Genomic DNA, 20,807 nt, shown 5'->3' with positions numbered 1-20,807 from the left:
GAGTGTTGTAAAAGAGTATAACTTGTTAATAACAAGAATGGCTTGTATGTTTTGATGATGCAGGTTTGATTTTTATCACATTCTGGCTGTGGATAATTCAGAATCTGTTACTAAGTTGAAAAGTATTCAGACATCCTCAAGTTGATGCTTGAAATCACTACGTGAAATTTGGAATTTTTAGGATGGCAATAAATGTTGTTTTTAAATGTAGTTTCTGACAGTTAACTTTTAAAATGTCTAGATGCTTCAAGCAGTGTGAATGTACCACATGTTTCATGCATTTGTGGTTATTAATCACTAGACAGTTAAGCTGGAGAAAAAGTGGCAGCTATGTATTATGTATCTAAATTGGTTTGCCTTTAAGCAGCATTTGGAGGTTAACTTTCTTCTCACAAAATGGTTTGATTGTGAATGTCAAAAATGGACTGAGTTTCTGCACCTGCTTTGCAGGGAAACTGTTGATTACAAGCAGCTGTCGAGCAAGAGGCAGATGACAAAGTGCGTCATTTAGCCGACATGTTTGTGTGGAAAAGTGGCTGGAGGCTGCTCATGTATTTTGCTTGGACCATGAAGAATTTGAAAGAATATGGGAACAAGTTTTCCAGATTTTAACTCCATATAACGTGTGGTGTTTACAACTAAATATGTTCTTTTTGCAGTTGGTAAAGCTATTTTTCTTAGTTTCTTCATGACACACTAATTTAAGTGATTCAGAACAGGAACTCAAACCTTTAACAACATTATTTCACTAGATGGCAGTATTTATTATAAATTTTGATATGGACATGTGATTGAAAAATAATCCACATCTATTCAATGTTAAAAATCACACAACACCAGGTTATAGTCCAACAGATTTGGAAGCACTGCTCATTAATCAGGTAGCTGTGGAGCAGGATCTTAAGACCCAGAATTTATTGCAAAAGATCACCGTGTCATGCAATTCAAACGATATATTGAACAAACCTAAGTCTTAATAGTGATTTGACAGGCCAACAGGAGAGTCACAATGCAATCGGCCACGGGTGGAATGATGGCTCAGTGGTTAGCAATGGTGCCTCACAGTGCGAAGGACCCAGATTCAATTCTGCCCTTGGGCAACTGTCTGTGTGGGTTTCCTCTGTATGCTCTGGTTTCCTCCCATAGTCCACAGCTGTTCAGGTTTGGTGGATTGGCCTTCCTAAATTGCCCATAATGTCCAGGGGTTTGCAGGCTGGGTGGATTAGCCATGGGAAATGCAGGGTTACAGGGATAGATTAGGGAAATTAGTGTGGCTGGGGTGCTCTTCGGAGGGTTGGTGTGGACTTGAATGGTGCAGTTAGAGTTTGTCTTTGTTGTAACTGCTGTTTTCACTTGGCGTTGATTAAAATACTGTATTTTTCAGTTGTTCCAACAGTTTTGCCAATTGTGCAAGTTGTTTTATAACTTTTCATCAGGATCATGGCAACAACTGTAATACATTAATTATATTCAAAATGTTTTTCAAAGTAATTTCTCTCAGTATATTTTCATATTCTGATTAGGAAATACTAAAACCTTCTTACAGTAGGCTCCAGTGGGGGAAATGGAGATTCATATGCTTTGTTTATCAAGCCACACTTGGGAAAAATACAAATAAACCTACCTGATTTGGGGCCTTCCTTTTGCTATTTGATCATGGACAATTCTGAAAGTTTGGGAAGTTTTGATTTCTTCCAAGCTTCCCATTGTCTTTGTGCTAAATTTGATGCAACAGCATTTTGTGTGCTGTTCTGAGAAAGCCAGCCTGAGTGAAAGTTACACACTGCATACGTGGCTTTTTTTTTGAAAAGGAAGGTAGATGTCTGCCTTTGCTCTGGAAAGGTTTCTTTTGGAGAGGCAAGTTATCATAATCTCTTGCAGCCTGCATTATGCCCAAGACGACATTTGTAAATGGGAGACTCCCAGTTTGCGTGCTGAGTCATATCCTTCAAGCTGATGGGTAACTGGGTGTGGTACAGTAACAACCTTCTCTTTTCTTTAAAAAAAAATCAAGGTTGTTTAAACCATAATTCAAAATATTATGTTTTGAAATGACTTTGAAAATAATATGTTTCTAATTATTGTCCTTAGGTTTTTAAATGGCTTGGCGGATACCTTTCAACAAAGCAAAGCTATCTTATTTACTTCTCAAAAGTCAGATTCCGTGCAGGTTATTTTTGACATTGTATGTTTTGCCTCACTAGCAATGTATGCACACAGGCTAATTTTTTTTATATAACCAGCTATTTATGATCCCTGGTTCACCATTTTTTAAAATAACTTCCTCTCTGGAATCATGGGTTTCATTCGCGTTTTACAATCTTTTATGGTGGTCTCTTCTGCAGCCTTTCTGAAGATAATCTGTTGTTGCCTTTGTGTTCTCAGTGGAAAGTTTTATTGCTTGGCCTGCTTTGGCCAGCATTTGGAGGTCTTGATGAACTTGCAAATGTAAATAAGCCCTTGGGTATTTCTAATTCAAAGGAGCATGGAATAATGATAAGATGTCTCCTTTAGTATTTTAACCCCAGAGCACTTTACAATGGTAAAGTGCCTGTTTTAGATGATTCTTTCAATTGTTGCTGGCATTCCTGAATGCTTCCTCTGTTAGAGGAGTGACTACATCGTTATTTCTTAATTTTTTCTATCTCTGCGCGCTGAGCAATAAAAATTTCCTGTGAGAACACACAGCCAAAAACAGATCCTCTTCAGTAAGATTCCTGAAGAGACCACCATAAACGATTTTAAAATGTGAATGAAGCTGATGATTCCAGAAAGGAAGTTTTGATGAGCCAGGGATATAAATGTCCCAATTTGGGTGCAGAACTAGGTCAAAATTACATGATTTGTCTTTTGGAACATCTACAAATTCAGGATTTTTAAAATATTTTTCCATACGGTTGTTCATGAATTTAATTTGAAAAATTCCAACTTAATATCATGAATGAAAGGACAGATACGCAACCACAAGTTGCGTTAGATTGCTCCAATTCCACCTATTTCCAGGTTGAGACTACAAAATATAGGAGCAGAATTAGACCATTCAGCCCATTGAATCTGCTCCACCTCTCGATCTTGCGATAGATCTTAATGAAGAATAACGAAATAGTTGGGTGATAGTTTTGTAATCTATAAATGACTACACTCTATGAAAGCCGTGCTGTTGATGGCACTGTTTATGGAATATGCAAAGAAGTTCTCGTGAGAAATGCATAAGTTTCATTGATGTTCATCTTGAGCAGCTTTGTACTCCATTGGCTCCTATAGGGAATTAATTTGATGAAAGGCTCTGTTTGGTCTGCCCAATACTTGCAGGCTTTCCATTGACAGGAGTTTGTCCTTGAACGTATGCTGTGGACTGGCACATTTTAACATCCAGGACTACATTTCTGAGGGATGCACCAAAGCTCAGGGCAGCTGCTGTATTCTGTATCGGTAAGGTTGCTGCTGGGAGTCTTTCAGCCCAGTCTTTCATCCTGAGGGGCTGTACAGTGTAATACAAGGGGTCCCAGACTTACAAACATCTGAGTAATCGATACAATCCTGCACAGTGATGTAATTTTCAATACCTGGCATATGAACATTTTCTTTATATTGTCCTGCATTGTGCTCTGATTAGTGTGCAGATCAACTGACAGACTTGAGAACAGAACTTGTTTGCAACCCAGAGACTCACTATCTGTACCCAGCCAGCTGTCTGCTTTGCAAAGAAAGAGTCTTGTAAATCAAGGGTGGTGAAAATGAATTAAATCGCATCCAGAATTGAACATGGTGGAAAAGGGAAAAAGAAAATCTGGAATACACTTTCAATAATTGTCAACATGACATTTTTTTTCCCTTCAGGCTATATACCTTACATGGAATGTGTTTTGTAAATATTAAGGCTGTTTTGATTGTGTACAGTGGAACATGCTGTTTTGGGGCCAAGTTGCAAATTCTTTAATAGTCAAGTCAAATGTTTTGCAATGTTTTTATTTTCAAATTTTATTAATAAGGCATATCTTGGACAGAGTGGGGGAAATATTGCTCATGAGTAAATGAGGGAAACATTGTTGGAGAGAAATCTAAACTTACTTTTAGCTGTTCCCTTCCCATGCGCCGCTGCCACCACACAGACGCACAGACGCAGGCACACATCCCGCACAGATGCACAGACACTCACCCCATACAGACACAGACACACCAAATACCCAAGGAGAAAATGGCCAACTGTCAATTCATTGAAGAATACCCTTTTTGCTTCTGGGTCAAAATAGAGGGTCAGTGAAATGGCAAGAAAAAAAATCCACCATTTGAGGTCACTGCAATAATAAAGGCATTTATTAATAACCGTCAGTTACTACTTTGTTTTCTGACCAATGTGTTATATTTCTGTCCTTTTAAAACTCATTTCTTTTCCTTAGTTGGTTTATGATCATTCAGCTTCATATTTGCCTCATTCTTGACACGAAGTATTCTTTATCCCAAGAACCTTGCCCTTTTTCCTGTTGGCACTGAGGGATAATTACAGACCATGTCATAAATTATCATTAATAAATGACTGACTTTTCCTGTTCTCTTTAAAAAGGCAATCAGTGTATCTGATAATTCATTTTGACCTAGGTTAAGGTATTTGGAGATAATATGTCATAAGTTTTAAAGCCTGTGGCGTTGGATTGGAGCGGGATTTGCTCACCAAGATAGTGGGTTCATTTTTCTTTTCAGTCTCCATATATTGTGGAGAATGACAAAAAGCTAAACTTTAGCAGAATGAAGGCTTTGAATGATTTTTCAGCACTGGCTACAAGGACAGATCTGCCAAACTTAGATTCTGGGAATCTGTCACATTTCACTCATGCCATTTTTCAAATGTTCAGTCCTATAAGCTTGGTGCATGATTCAGTGAAGTTCCAGATAAGGCTCAGAACTTGACATTTGGGCCTCTGCTTGTGTTTTGGGCTGCTTATCCCCTAAGCTGTATCAGTAAAGAAGACATTCTATTACTTATTAATTTATCTTTACATTACTGGTTTAATAGCCTACCTGTGGTTTTTAGTTCCTTAAGAAATGAATAATTGCCGTGCCTTAAGAAAGAGCTGTGTAGATTAAGGTAGAATTATTAAGCCCAACAGGCATTTACTAAGTGGAGTTTGTGATGTCACTTCAGTTTGTAAGAAGGAAGAAGAAATGAAGCAATCATCTATCATTCTAGTTATTGTTGATGTGAGGATGAGTTTTTCTATAATGAGAGCTTGTAAGTTGCTAATTCAGCCTATGGAACTGGTGTCGGTAAGCAAGTGTTCTTCGAAGAGAGGGTCTTTTAACTTCAGTGAATCTGTTGGTTCAAGTGCTATGTTGATCAATTTTGATAAAACAGTTAATTTACACATTTTTGGGAACAAATTGCATATGTGGTTCACTAGATAAATGACACCAGATGGTAAACTTAATGAAATGAGCAAAAAATAAATTGGTAAGCAACTAAAGATGGAACAATTAGTGTGAATAATGTCATGTTTCTGAATAAGTAAGGAATATAAACAGTGCAGAATAATCTGCGTCATAATTAGCAACCACAAACAGGCTGTTCAACCAAGTCATTGATGTTGATTGTAGATAGCTGAGGATCCTGCACTGATCTAGCATTCAACTTGTTCTGTTTTACCAACATAAGAATGACTCATTTCTGCCTATTTTCTTTCCTGTTAGTTGACCAATCCTCTACGCATGCTAATAAATTGCTCTTGTACTATGAGCTTTTATTTTGTGTGGCACCCTTTGGTATGCACCTGATCAAATAGCTTTTAAATTCCAAATTCCCCTTATCCAGATTTACTTGTTACTTCTTCAAAGAATTCCAATAAATTAGTCAAACATTATTTCCTTTGTGTAAAATCATGTTGACTCTGCCTGACTGCATTGAAGTTTTCCAAGTGCCTTGCTATAACCACCTTAATAACAGATTCCAGCAATTTCTCTGACAGATGTAATTGTGATTGGCCTGTACTTTTGTGTTTTCTGTATCTTTCCTTTTCTTCAATAGAAGGATTGTTTTTGCTCTTTGAATCTGCTGGGATGTCAGAAGCTGGGAAAGTTTGGAAAATTAAAACTAATGCATCAACCATCTCAATGCGAGTTGATACATCTTAGAGTGAAATCAATAGGTCTTGTCAATTTTTAGTTTCAGTAATTTTCTTAGTACCCTTTCTATGTTAAAATTGTTCTAAATTCCTTTCAACTCTTAATTTATTGTTATTTCTGGGATTTTTTTTTAGATTAGATTACTTACAGTGTGGAAACAGGCCCTTTGGTGCAACAAGTCCACACCGACCCTCTGAAGAGCAACCCACCCAGACCCATTCCCATACATTTACCCCTTCACCTAACACTATGGGCAATTTAGCGTGGCCAATTCACCTAACCTGCACGTGTTTTGACTGTGGGAGGAAACTGGAGCACCCGGAGGAAACCCACTCAGACACTGGGAGAATGTGCAAACTCCACACAGACCATTCCAGCCTGAGGCGGGAATTGAACCCAGGTCTCTGGTGCTGTGAGGCAGCAGTGCTAACCACTGTGCCACCTTGCCGCCCACTTAAAGGTGTTTCTCTTTGCAAATTTTTCCATGAGGGACAAGTGACATGGGACGGTCCAAACACTTTTAGATTAGTTTAGATTCCCTACAGTGTGGAAACAGGCCCTTCGGTCCAACAAGCCCACACCGCCCCTCCAAAGAGGAACCCACCCAGACACATTTCCCTCTGACTAATACATCTAACACTATGGGCAATTTAGCATGGCCAATTCACCTGACCTGCACATCTTTGGATTGTGGTAGGAAACCCACACAGACACAGGGAGAATGTGCAAACTCCACACAGACAGTCGCCTGAGGCTGGAATTGAACCTGGGTCCCTGGTGCTGTGAGGCAGCAGTGCTAACCACTGAACCACCGTGCTGCCATTTTGTCTGTGTGCTGCATGCAGAACATGAGCACAAAATAGCTGTTCAGTTTACCTGCCATCTCCTATATTCCACATTCTTAGTCACCAGTGGACTAATGCTCACTTTCTTTTTATCTTTTTAAATCCCAGTAAATACTCTGTTTTTGAAAAAAATCCTTGCATTTTTAAGTCATTCTTTGACATTTATATTCTTTCTAGTCTTCTGACAAGCCACTACTCTTTACAGATTTGTCTGTCTTTTCTCCTTTCATTTACAGTCATAGAGTCAGAGAGATGTGCAGCACGGAAACAGACCCTTCGGTCCCACTCGTGCATGCCGCCCAGATATCCCAACCTAATCTTGTCCCATTTGCCAGCACTTAGCCATATCCCTCTAAACCCTTCTTATTTATATACCCATCAATATTCCTTTTAAATGTTACAATTGCATCAGCCTCCACCACTTCCTCTGGCAGCTCATTCCATACATGCACTACCCTCTGCACCACCCTCCCTTTTAAATCTTTCCCTTCTCACCCAAAACCTATGTCCTCTAGTTCTGGACTCCCCCACCCCTGGGAAAATACTTTGTTTATTTACCCTACCCGTACCCCTAACGATTTTATAAACCTGTATAAGGTCATACCTCAGCCTCTGACTCTCCAGGGAAAACAGCCCCAGCCTGTTCAGCCTCTCCCTTTAGCTCAAATCCTCCAATCCTGGCAACATCCTTGTAAATCTTTTCTGAACCCTTTCAAGATTTGCTATTATTAAGTTCCTTCGTTCCTCGTGATAGTCCATCCTTCCCCTAGAATCTTTCCTTTTTGCTGGAATGAAATTTAATCGGGTGTTCTGAAATATTTCTTTAAATTAGTATCTCTAGTTATCTGTTGGTTAATCTGATTTCCCAGTTCTGGTGTCTTACATTTATAATTGTCCTTAACTAAGTTTAAAATTGTCTTCAACCTGCTCCTCTCTCTCATACTGAATGTGAAAGTCTGTCATGCTATGATCATTACTATCTAGGACTGACTTTACTATGGTTATGAACTACTCCTTTCTCACTGTACATTACGGGGATCTATGGTGTGGAGATGCCATTGTTGGACTGGGGTGGACAAAGTTTAAAAATCACACAACACTGGGTTTCTTGTCCAACAGGATTATTTTGAAGCAGTAGCTTTCGGGATGCTGCTTCCCCCCCTCCATCCCTCCAAAAAAAACTCTGCAGAACTGCTTTCTGTCCTCCCTGTATCAATGGGTACCCACATGAACAATCAATCACTGGATCCATTCCCCTCCCACTGCTAGCTCCTTCCAACCCTGAACAGCTGTCCTGTCATCAGTCAGCCGATGAAGCCGTTTGGAATTTAACTCTTGGCTGCTAAGATCTATGTCGATCCACCTGGTTTTACTGTCCCCTCTACATTTATATTTGGTCCTGCTGTTACACATCTACCCTGTTGCCTCTTGCCTGTCCATCTCGGTTTCAAGAGCCTCAACCTGTTAGACAACTATAATGGATGAGGTTCCTCCACTTCTACTTAATCCTGCCTCACTTGTGCTACTGTGAGTCACTGACCACATTGGAAATCACAATTTTAAGGTGTCTGCCTAGATCTCTCTCTGTCTCTGTCTCAGTCTCTTCCTCTCTGTCATGGTCTCTCCTCGTCCTCCTTTCACCCAAACCGTTGCATTGCAATGTCTCCCATTTGTCTTCTAGTTCAATGACTCTTGGTCAAAGTTCCTCAAACTGCTAACAGTCACTGCAGATGTGTTTGCAGTGGATCATACTGGTTTCCTCTAGGGAGTGTATTTTGCATTCACAATTCAATGCCTGCCCTGTCATTTTTAATCTGTTAATTTTTTTTCTTAAATTATAATTAAACCCTACTACTCTCAATAAGCTTCACAGCTGCTGGTAGACCTTACAAATGAAAGCTTCAAGTTATGAATAAGATGCACAAGTTTTGAAAGATAAAAGAGCAAAATTATTACCAATCAAATCTTTGGGAAGGAACTGTTCCTCTACATCACCTATCTATCTTTGAAAATGTTTTACAAATAAGGAGAGTAGTAATATTTTTCTAAGAAACTTAATTTTGTTATAGCTAGAGCAATGCCATGGATAATCAATCCCAGTCCCCATTCCTTTGAATGTTCTTAGAGGTGAAATGATCAGTGGAATGTTGCTGTTTCCATTTTGTAACTTACATGCAATATGGTATTGAGAAGCCAATCTTGGATCTGTTTACACATATGCAAAACATTATTGAGGGCCAGTGCTCTAAAGATTCATGGCTGATGATCCCATTTGGTTCTAACATCTGGATTGTACAGAGACCACATCCACTGTTTGAGTGATAACTGTGTGCTTTCCTTGGGATATGACCTCTTAATATTGGCAGGAATTTTGTGAAAGCCCCAGATTGCTCCACTGATGGGAGTCAAAACAAGACATAGCCCATGGGTGGCAGGTGGCAAATCCCTTGCTGGCATTTTGCTGGTGGTGACTTTAAACCAAATTAGAACACAACTATACCAGGTTTGTCTATGGGATAAAGTAGAAGTTGACCCAACCACCCCACCCTGAGAACTACAACTGAATCACCATGGGCGGCACGGTGGCTCAGTAGTTAGCAGTGCTGCCTCTCAGCACTAGGGAGCTGGGTTCGATTCCCGCCTGTCTGTGTGGAGTTTGCACATTCTCCCCATGTCTGCGTGGGTTTCCTCCGGGTGCTCTGGTTTCCTTCCACAATCCAAAGATGTGCAGGTCAGGTAAATTGGCCATGCTAAATTGCCTATAGTGTTAGGTGCGTTAGTCCAGTTTAAATATAGGGTAGGGGAATGGGTTTGGGTGGGTTACTCTTCGGATGGGTGGTGTGGACTTGTTGGGCCGAAGGGCCTGTTTCCACACTGTAGAGAATCTAATCTAATCTAAAGGGAGCACCTTGCCCTAAAATTTGTTAAAACGAGTGTGAGAAGGGGTGTTTTATTTCTTTTAGCTTCCAGTGGTTAAGTGAAAGAAATCTCTGACACTCACTTTACAATCCACAAGTAGCAATTTATTTATCTAACTCCCACAGTGACTAAATTATTAACAGGCTGAACAATTCCCCTCTAGCTACTAACTGTTCCTGAAATATGCAAGATTCTAATGGTGTGCTGTTCCAATAAATATAAGTCTCAATTATATCACAAAACAATAGAATTTAGTCTCTTGAAATTACAACTAGGTTACATGTCTTCTGCAACTTTTTTTTCCCGCTGATCCTTCTGTTAGGACTGCTTTGTCTGTAGATTGTTCTGTCAGGAATTTAGTTAAGAGTGCCATGATACCTTTATTAATTAGATGGTGCTTTCATTAAGAGCTGAGAGCTGTTATCTCTGAGCAGATAATAGTTGGCTCTCCACTGATCTTTCCAAATGCCCTCATCTTTATTACCTGATGACCTATCAATAGTTGTACAATCAGATTGGTTTTAGGTTGTCAAAACTAGAAGATTTAATAATTTTCTTGGTAGCTAAAGGCCTGGTTTAAATTGATTGGCTAAATTTAAGAAGGCTGTTGACTTGATTTAAAAACTGCTGCTTTGCCTTTTTGATACAAATTGCTTCAGTTTGGAGACTCTCTATTCCTGCAAACTTTAAAGCAGCTCACTGACATCATTTTAACTCTAAGCACTGAAAAAAAAACATCTTTTAAAGGGACCACACAATGCTTTCCCAATTTTTTTACAATTTTCCCCACCCCAATGTTGCAACAAATGGTATGGGAAAGTCATTTAATATTTAATTTATTCTGACTTTAGTTTTTTCCCATCGTACTCATCCAGCACCCAGTCTTTCCCACCTTCTACAATTTTCTGCATTCCTCTCCTGTTCCTATTTTTCCTTTCCTCAACAGTTATAAAAATTGGCTCATAGTATTTTTTAGTGCATCTTTCTTTTGATGTATACTTAAGCTATTATGTAAATATGACCATCACACTGTAAGCAGCAAAACAAATAATAAATTTAAAATATATGAAGGTTATCGGAGGGGAAAAACTATTTAATGACGTTTGAAATGATATAATATTTCTTCCTTTGTATCCTGATTGAATGCCTGGCATTATTTTGTTTGTCTTGGCTAAGATTGTGTTATTGATATTTATTTGCAGAAAACTAAGGCATTCTGAAACAAAATATTACGGGGAAGAGAACTGTTTCTTGTCCTTTTCCAACTGAGATTTTTTTGCTTTTAAGAAAGAAAGTTACATTTCAAAAGGCATGGTATGTTACTAGCCAGTGGGTAACTCTCCCTACTAATGTCTGAAAAGATTTGAATATTGCAACATCTGTTTTTCTTTGCTAGGTGTGGGACAGTCATTCAAATATTTTTGTATTGTTCCCTTGAAATAGGATATAGACTAACTCCATCACTGAGTTGGGCAAATGAAATTAAGAAAACTCCATTATGGAGGGGTGCTTAATATTGGCAACTCAAAAACCTTCAGTTCGGTGACAATGTATCAAAGCTCTTCGCCATCATTATTATTTCCACTTTTGGGGATTAAAGCAAGAAAACACCAGTATTCATAACATTCTAACAATAAAAAAAATTCTTCTGAACTGTTTTCTTTTATTCCAGATTTGATGCTTATTTGTATTAATTAGGAGATGCTGTTGTTGGACTGGGGTGTACAAAGTTAAAAATCACTCAACGACAGGTTATAGTCCAACAGATTTATTTGGAAGCACTAGCTCTTGGAGCGCTCCTCCATCAGGTAGTTGTGGAATGTAAGATCATAAGACACAGAATTTATAGCAAAAGTTTAGAATGTGATATAACTGAAGTTATACACTGAAAAAGTCCTGGATTGTTTATTAAGTCTCTCATCTTTTAGAATGAACATATTGGTTTCAGTTCTTATGTAAATCCCAGAACTTTTTAAAGTTAGATTCTCAAGTGAACTTTAACAATGTCAGCCCAGATAATACATTGAAAGTGTGAAGTGCCCTGTGTGAGACTGTCCGTGCCCCAATGTTCAGATTGATTCTATTTCTAAAAAAGGGATCTACAGAATCTTACATGGATTCATGCAGTTTTTGAGCAAAATAAAATATAATTCTGCAAGTACAAATTTACTCCACAAATGTGTGTATGTTGGGGGGAGAGAGCGGAGAGGGGAGCAGTAGGGGGTGCTGGGTGTTATGAGTGTCTGTGAGAGAGTGTGTGTAAAGGGATATACGTCTGTGAGAAGGTGCGTGTGAGTGTGGAAGTGTATGTGTGAGTGTCTGAGAGAGAGCTTATGTAAGAGAGAGGGTCTGTGTCTGTGCGACTGTCTGTAGACACAGGCACACAGGCGCATGCGTGCACACACAGGCAGACAGACACAAAAACACTCCTACTCGCATGCGTACCCGTACACATACACACATGCAGACCCTCTCTCATACACAAGCTTTCTCTCATCTGCTCACACATACACGCACCCTCTCACAGTCTAATATCCCTTTACACTCTCTCTCACACATGTACGCACTCATTAACCTGTACCCACCCCCCCCCTCCCCCCTCCCAGACATGCACACCAGCATATACGTTGTTAAAATCAACTAGGTGAAAGTAAGGACTGCCAATGCTGGAGATTAGAGTCAACAGTGTGGTGCTGGAAAAGCACAGCAGGTCAAGCTGCATTCGAGAAGCAGGAAAATTGACATTTCAGGCAAAAGCCCTTAATCAGGAACTTAAATTTTCCTGTTCCTTGGATGTTGCCTGACCTGCTGTGCTTTTCCAGCACCACAAGCTTCACCCCAGTTGTTAAAGTTCACTTGAGAATGTAACTTTTTAAAACATTTCTGCGATTTACATTTGAAAGAATTGAAATCAACATTTTCATTCTAAAAGATGAGAGACTTAACAAACAATCCAGGTTTTTTTCAGTATGTGATTTCAGTTCTAAACTTCTGCTCTAAATTCTGTGTCTTATGATCTTATATTCCACAACCACCTGATGAAGGAGCAGCGCTCTGAAAGTGAGTGCTTCCAAATAAACCTGTTGGATTATAACCTGGTATTGTGTGGTTTTTAAAAACTATTTGCATTAAGATAGTTTCCCAAACTAAACTAGTCCCAATTGCAGCAGTGGAACTAGTTTAGTTTGAGAAACTTGGTCAGCACGGGTGAGTTGGACCAAAACGTTTGCTTCAGTGCTGTATGACTCTTGGGTTTGTTCTTTGCATCGGTATTGCAATGCTTCAAAAATGTAGAAAGAATGGCTTAATTTTAATGGAAATAAATAACCTGAAATGCCACCTTAAATTTCACGTAATAATTTACATATGTTGTACCTTAATGCAGTGAAAACATCAAATCTGATTGCCTTCCTGGTCCAGAGGTAAGGTCACTACTGCTCTACTGCAAGAGGGCCTCCTCCTTACTTGATTATTTCAGAATTATTGAAGCTGCCTGCTACCATGAAGCAGGCTCCAGTATGTGAGTGTATTATTCAACGTGTAGTTGGGATTATTGATTGTTAAATGAGTTGCGCAAGGTAATGAAGGTTTGAGACCAGATCAATGCCATTGGCATTGACAAACTCTTTGTTACCATTCAAAGACCCTAGGCTGGGACTTTTGGTTGGTTAGTCTGGGAATGGTGCTGGCAGGTCATAAAAATATCATTCCTGGCTGGTGTATGACACTGGTTGGTTTCCCTGATTTGGGTGGAAATTACCCCAAAAGCTCTAACATGCAGGCGCAGCAAACAATTAGGAAGGTAAGTGATACGTGGACCTTCATTGCAGGAGGATTCGGGCACAAGGACAAAACAATCATGCTTCAGGTACGTAGAGTCTTGATGAGTCGACACCTGGGATATTGTGAACAATTTTGTCTTCCTTATCTAAGGAAGGGCATGCTTTCTATGGGGGGAGTGCAACTGCGGTTCACCAGACTGATTTCTGGGAAGACAGAATTGTTCACTGAGGAGAGATTAAGCAGATTGGACCTATATTCTCTAGAAGTTAGTTGAATTGAAAGATGCTCTCAGTAAAGAACATGCAATTGATACAGGTCTTGACAGGCTATTTGCCTGTTTCTGTTGGATGGAGGGGGCCTCAACCTGGGATTGGGGTGGGGTCATGGGGGAGTGGTGGTGCAAACTTAAATGTAGGGATAGATCATGAAGAACCGGGCTATGGATGAACTTTTCCACTTAGAGACATAGAGACGTACAGCATGGAAACAGACCCTTTGGTCCAACCCATCCATGCCGACCAGATATCCCAACCCAATCTAGTCCCACCTGCCAGCACCTGGCCCATATCCCTCCAAGCACTTCCTATTCATAAAACCATCTTATGGTGGTGAGCTTTGGAATTCTGAACCCCCAAAGGATTGTGGAGGTTTCATCACTGCCCCTACTTCGCTCGCTATTTTCCACACAATTATTACATACTTACAACCCAGTGTCACTTTATCTGTACATGTTTGAGGATGCACTTTCTTGATTGTATCTGAGCTAGGAGAAAGTGAGGACTGCAGGTGCTGGAGATTGGAGTTGAAAAATGTGATGCTGGGAAAGCACAGCATGTCAGGCAGCATCCGAGAAGCAGGAGAGTCAACGTTTCGGGCATAAGCCCAAAATCTGAGCTGGGGTTGGGGTACCGACTTGACACTGACATTTTTTACAAACTCACTGACTCCCACAGCTACTTGGATTACACCTCTTCCCACCCTACCTCTTGCAAAAATGCCATCCCATATTCCCAATTCCTCCGCCTCCGCCGATCTGCTCCCAGGAGGACCAGTTCCACCAGAACACACCAGATGGCCTACTTCTTTAGAGACCACAATTTCTCTTTCCACATGGTTAAAGATGCCCTCCAATGCATCTCGTCTACATCCCGCACCTCCACCCTCAGACCCCACCCCTCCAACCGTAACAAGGACAGAACGCCCCTGGTGCTCACCTTCCACCCTACCAACCTTCGCATAAACCAAATCATCCGCCGACATTTCTGCCACCTCCAAACAGACCCCACCACCAGGAATATATTTCCCTCCCCACCCCTTTCCGCCTTCCACAAAGACCGTTCCCTCCATGACTACCTGGTCAGGTCCACGCCCCCCTACAACCGCCCTCCCATCCTGGCACTTTCCCCTGCCACCGCAGGAACTGTAAAATCTGCGCCCACACCTCCTCCCTCACCTTGGTCCAAGGCCCCTATGGAGCCTTCCACATCCATCAAAGTTTTACTTGCACATCCACTAATATCATTTATTGTATCCGTTGCTCCCGATGCGGTCTCCTCTACATTGGGGAGACTGGGCGCCTCCTAGCAGAGCGCTTTAGGGAACATCTCCGGAACACCCGCACCAATCAACCAAACCGCCCCGTGGCCCAACATTTCAACTCCCCTCCCGCTCTGCCGAGGACATGGAGGTCCTGGGCCTCCTTCACCGCCGCTCCCTCACCACCAGACGCCTGGAGGAAGAACGCCTCATCTTCTGCCTCGCAACACTTCAACCCCAGGGCATCAATGTGGACTTCAACAGTTTCCTCATTTCCCCTTCCCCCACCTCACCCTAGTTCTAAACTTCCAGCTCAGCACTGTCCCCATGACCTCTCTGGACTTGTCCTACCTGCCTATCTCCTTTTCCACCTATCCACTCCACCCTCTCCTCCCTGACCTATCACCTTCATCCCCCCCCCCCCCCACTCACCCATTGTACTCTATGCTACTTTCTCCCCACCCCCACCCTCCTCTAGCTTATCTCTCCATGCTTCAGGCTCACTGCCTTTATTCCTGATGAAGGGCTTTTGCCCGAAATGTCGATTTCATAGCTCCTTGGATGCTGCCTGAACTGCTGTGCTCTTCCAGCACCACTAATCCAGAATCTGGTTTCCAGTATCTGCAATCATTGTTTTTACCTACTTTGAAGGTATGATAATAGTGTCTTTGAGGTTTCCATTTGACAGCTTTTTGCATATTGGTGGTTTGGAAACTTTATTTTGAACTTGGGAACTGCAAGAGTTGAGAAGTGATTGTGAGACCTAACCTGGAGAGCAGAAGTGGGGGTAGGTGTCACATGGACTGAAATATGCTGCACATTGAAGTTCATCTATTCACTGTCGGACAGGAATGCGTTTTCCACCTTCCATGTCCAGACCATGATCAGCAACCCTGGCAATCTTATGGTTACTGTTCCTTGATGATGCGCAAGAAGGGAATCCCTCCTCCAGTCAGAGCTCTTTGATAAGTATTGTGTACCTATGTCTCCAGCAAGGACAATATAAATGCAGGCTGCTGGTCCAATGGCCAATGACAGTGGTGAATTTCATTAGCTGACATCTGTGCTGGCATGTCCTTGACATCACCAATAGCTCAGAGCCTTGCAGTAAGTACCCTAGCAATACAGTTCTCTTACATTAGCAGCAAACATGTGCCTACAAGCATCTTGCATAGTATCCCTGCTGGAGAATGAATGCACGGAGCCGTGTTCTGAGCCTCTGGAGTTGCACTCGCCCGACCAGAATGAATAATAGCATTGAACAATTTACTGCACTGGAACCACGCTCTGTCTGCTCATGATCTCTGTCAAACTTTGCCTTGTCTTGCCACCTGACAGGAAGAGTATTTTCCTTCTCTTGACCGATGTCTTCAGAGATGTTGAGCCTTGGACAAAGCAATGGCAGCTGGTTTCCAGCCCCCCCCCCCTGTACTGTACCAGCAAATTAATCTCTGAAACACAGCCATATTCTGGTTCTGTCCAGTTGTCATCCACTACCCCAGTCCCCTGACTGCTGTCCTTTGCTTCCCCTCCACTTGGTGTTTGTATCTGAATACTTTTTGAAATGTAAGTTATTGGTTAGCTTTTTAACTGCAGAGAATATGGATTTTTATTTCTTTCTACCTCATGCAGTGACATGCTGGCAGTTGTACAGAGTTATTATGCAGTAGAGTTTTCTGAGTAATGGCAAGGTCATTGATATTTCCATTGCTTCTGCATAAATTATATAACAAAATGGGACCAGAAGCAGAAATGTAATTAATTACGAATGTCTAAAACATACTGTCTGAGATGTGCTGCTCCACCTGTGGCTTAGAAAAACATTAAACTGTTTTCCTGGCGTTGATTGACATAAAATGTCTTCAAGTTACTCTGTTGACACAAACTAAATTTCCTGCAGATATTTATTGTTAGGAGTTATTGGACCTGGCTGCCTGTAGTCTCTCTTTCCAAAGTCACCGAACTAAGGCTAAACTGGACCATTCTGAGCCTTGGTGGCTGCCTTGGGTTCAGGATGAGCACAGTTCTACACACTTTGCTGTCTATAATGTTCTCCAGCAGTGTCCGTGTTGTAGTGAGAGTACACTCTCAAATTTAAAAATTATCTATTAGAGGTGTGAAGTCTAATTTCTTCGGGATTTGACATTTTCAGGACTTTCAAAAGTGAATTATTATGGTTTAGAAGTGCTGGTGTTGGACTGGGGTGTACAAAGTTAAAGATCACTCAACGCCAGGTCATAGTCCAACAGGTTTGTTTGGAAGCACTAGCTTTCTATGCGCTGCTCCTTCAGGTGGTTGTCATAGCCATAGAGATGTACAGCATGGAAACAGACTCTTCAGTCCAACTCGTCCACGCCAATCAGATACGACTCAGAATTTATAGCAAAAGTTTACAGTGTGATGGAACTGAAGTTATTTATTGAAAAAAAGACCTGGATTGTTTAAATCTCTTATCTTTTAGAATGAACATATAGGTTTCAGTTCTTTCTTCTATAAATCGCAGAACATTTTTAAAGTTACATTCTCAAGTGAACTTCTATTGGTGTCATGTCAGTGCATTGAAGGTATGAGGTGCCCTGTGTGAGACTGTCACAATGTTCAGACTGATCCTAATCTGAAAAAGGGATTTACAGAATCTTACATGGATTAATGTGGTTTTTGAGCAAAATAAGATGTAATTCTGCAAGTACACAAGTTTGTGGGATGAATTTGTGTGTGTGTGTGTGGGGAGGTGGGGGGGGGGAGGTGTCAACACTGTCTGTCTGTGAGAGAGTGAGAGTGTAAAGAGGTATAAGTCTGAGAGGGAGTGTGGGAGTGTATGAGAGAGGGTGTGTGTGTGTGTGTGTGTGTGTGTGTGTAGTGCAGTGGGGTCACCTGTAGTGTGACATGTCACATTACAGGTGACCCCACTGCACTACATGCACACAGACAGACACACTCACTCCTACAGGTGTGCACACTCACACAGACCCTCTCTCATATGCTTGCACGCGCATACACACACACACACGTGCACATACATAAGTTTGTGGGGTGTATTTGTACTTGCAGAATTGCAGTTTTTGAGCAAAATAAAATGTATGAATCCATGTAAGATTCTGTAAATCCCTTTTTTAGAAATAGAATCAATCTGAACATCGTGGCACAGACAGTCACACACAGGGCATCTCACACCTTCAATGCATTATCTGGGCTGACATGACCCCAATTGCTAAAGCTCACTTGAGAATGTAACTTAAAAAAAGTTCTGTGATTTACATAGGAAAAAACTGAAGCCAACATGTTCATTCTAAAAGATGAGCGATATAACAAACAATCCAGGTCTTTTTCAATATATAATTTCAGTTACATCACACCATAAACTTTTGCTATAAATTCTGTCTTGCAATCTTACACTCCACAACCACCTGATGAAGGAGCACTGCTCCAAAAGCTAGTGCTTCCAAATAAACCTGTTGGACTATAACCTGGTGTTGTGTGATTTTTGTTTTGAATTATTATGAATATCTATTTCATAGCTTACGTACTTTGGACTGTCATTTTACACTGAGGAATATATAATAATATAGATTAAGAAAGATCGGAGTAGGGAGACAGTGATGTAGTGATATTGTCACTGGACTAGTCAGCTAAAGGCCCACACTAATGCTGTGGGGATATGGGTTCTTTTACTACCATGTCAGTTAGTGAAATTTAAAATAACAAATCTTGAACTAGAGTAAAAGCTAGTCTCAGAAATTGTGACCTTGAAGCTATTAAAAAATATTTTTAAAAAAATGCTATCTTCGATCCTTTTGGGAAAGTAATCTGCCATCCTTGACTGATCTGGCTTACATGTGACTCGAGACGCACAATAATGTGTTAACGCTTAACTGCCCTTGCAAATGATCCAGCAAGCCACTGAGTTCAACAGCTGTTCTAGATCTGCAACAGCTCTTAGGTGGGCTTAATTGGCTTCACCTGGAGATGTCTGTAAAGCTTACAGTCATGGCAGCCCAGGGTTAGGGTTGTTTTGGATCCTAGATTTAAAAAAAATTCTAATGCATTCAGGAGCCCTTAAATACTTCAAAAGATCAAAGAAGAAATTGTAAATAAGGGATAATTACTCCAAAGATTTGGTTTAAGGACATCCCAGAGCAGGTCACATCATTATGGCGATCAGTGAAGTTTGGGGAAACTAATTTCAGTTAGTCGGATATCGCTGAGAGCTTCTAGTTTCAGTTTGGACTACTGTTTTGTAGCTCACTGAGAGAAGACAGCCAAAGTAAATGACAGTTATGTAGAAGTTAGTTAAATGAAAGTTAGATCTGCATTGTAAAAGAATAAAACAGTAACATCATAGTGACTGCTTGGGAGTTGGGTAAAGCTTAACCTCCTTTGAACCTTGAGAGTATGAAGCTGGAAAATGGCCTAGTTTGAAGCCTGTGGGCGAATCTGCAGTGGACCTCAGTTTTTATTGTGAAAGGAAGTCATCAGCTGCATAAACTTGATAATATTGATAAGAAACCAGAACAAGGACTTCCTTGGTCAGAGCTTGCAAATGAAAGTTTACTACTTCTATAGCAGAAGCTGAGGTGAATTCTCCAGAGACCTATGATATATGTACAGTGGTTTCAGCATTATCAGCTTGCACCTCCTACAATGGTTGTCAGTAGCAGGACAAGCTTAACTGACAACAGATGCTACAGAAATTATTTTCCTTTAAAAACTGCTTGGTTAGGACTGTAGGTCAATGTGCATAAATATTGAACATTCAATGAACAGCAATTGACTTTGACAATTTAAGACAAGTCATTTTTATCATGAGTGAAACAAGTGTATTGTTAAGTTCTTAATTTTTTTGTGTGTTGTTTTTGTTTCATTTCTGAACATGCTTACTTTTAAGGGTTGTTGAGGTATAGAGCTGTACAGCATGGAAACACACCCTTCAGTCCAACTCATCCATACCACCTAGATATCCTGAATAAATCTGGTCACATTTGCCAGCATTTGGCCCATATCCCTCTAAAACCTTCTAATTCATATACCCATCCAGATGCCTTTTAAATATTGTAATTGTACAAACTTCCACCACTACCTATGGCAGATCATTCCATACATGCACCACCCTCTATATGAAAAAGTTGTCCATTAGGTTCCTTTCAAATCTTTTCCCTCTCACCTTAACCTATGCCTTCTCGTTCTAGACTCCCCCACCCCAGGGAAAAGACCTTGTTTATTTACCCTATCCATGCCCTTCATAATTTATAAACCTCTATAAGGCTACCCCTCAGCCTCTGACAATCCAGGGAAAACAGCCACAGCCTATTCAGCCAGTCCCTATAGCTCAAATCCTCCAACCCTGGCAACATCCTTGTAGATCTTGCCTAATCAATTTCTGGTGCAGCTGCCACATGACCTCTCAATTTAGTGACCAATAAAGGCAAGCATAACGAATGCCACCTTTATTATCCGATCTATCTGTGACTCCACTTTCAAGGAACTATGAGCCTGCGCACCAAGGTCTCTTTTTTTTTTCCCCAGCAACACTCTCCAGGACCTTACCATTAAGTATATAAAGCCTGCCCTGATCTGCCTTGCCAAAATGCAGCACCTCACATTTGTCTA

General features: G+C 40.8%; 1 protein-coding gene across 10 annotated transcripts in view; it reads left to right on the top strand.

Moving 5' to 3' along the window:
• The window catches only part of LOC140483773 (ERC protein 2), an 830,166-nt gene that overhangs the window by 145,065 nt on the left and 664,294 nt on the right, over positions 1-20,807 (top strand). The window lies entirely within an intron of this gene.

Source organism: Chiloscyllium punctatum, chromosome 12 (assembly GCF_047496795.1).
Source record: "Chiloscyllium punctatum isolate Juve2018m chromosome 12, sChiPun1.3, whole genome shotgun sequence".
In the NCBI taxonomy this organism is placed as follows: domain Eukaryota; kingdom Metazoa; phylum Chordata; class Chondrichthyes; order Orectolobiformes; family Hemiscylliidae; genus Chiloscyllium; species Chiloscyllium punctatum.
This window is presented reverse-complemented; position numbering and strand designations above follow the sequence as displayed.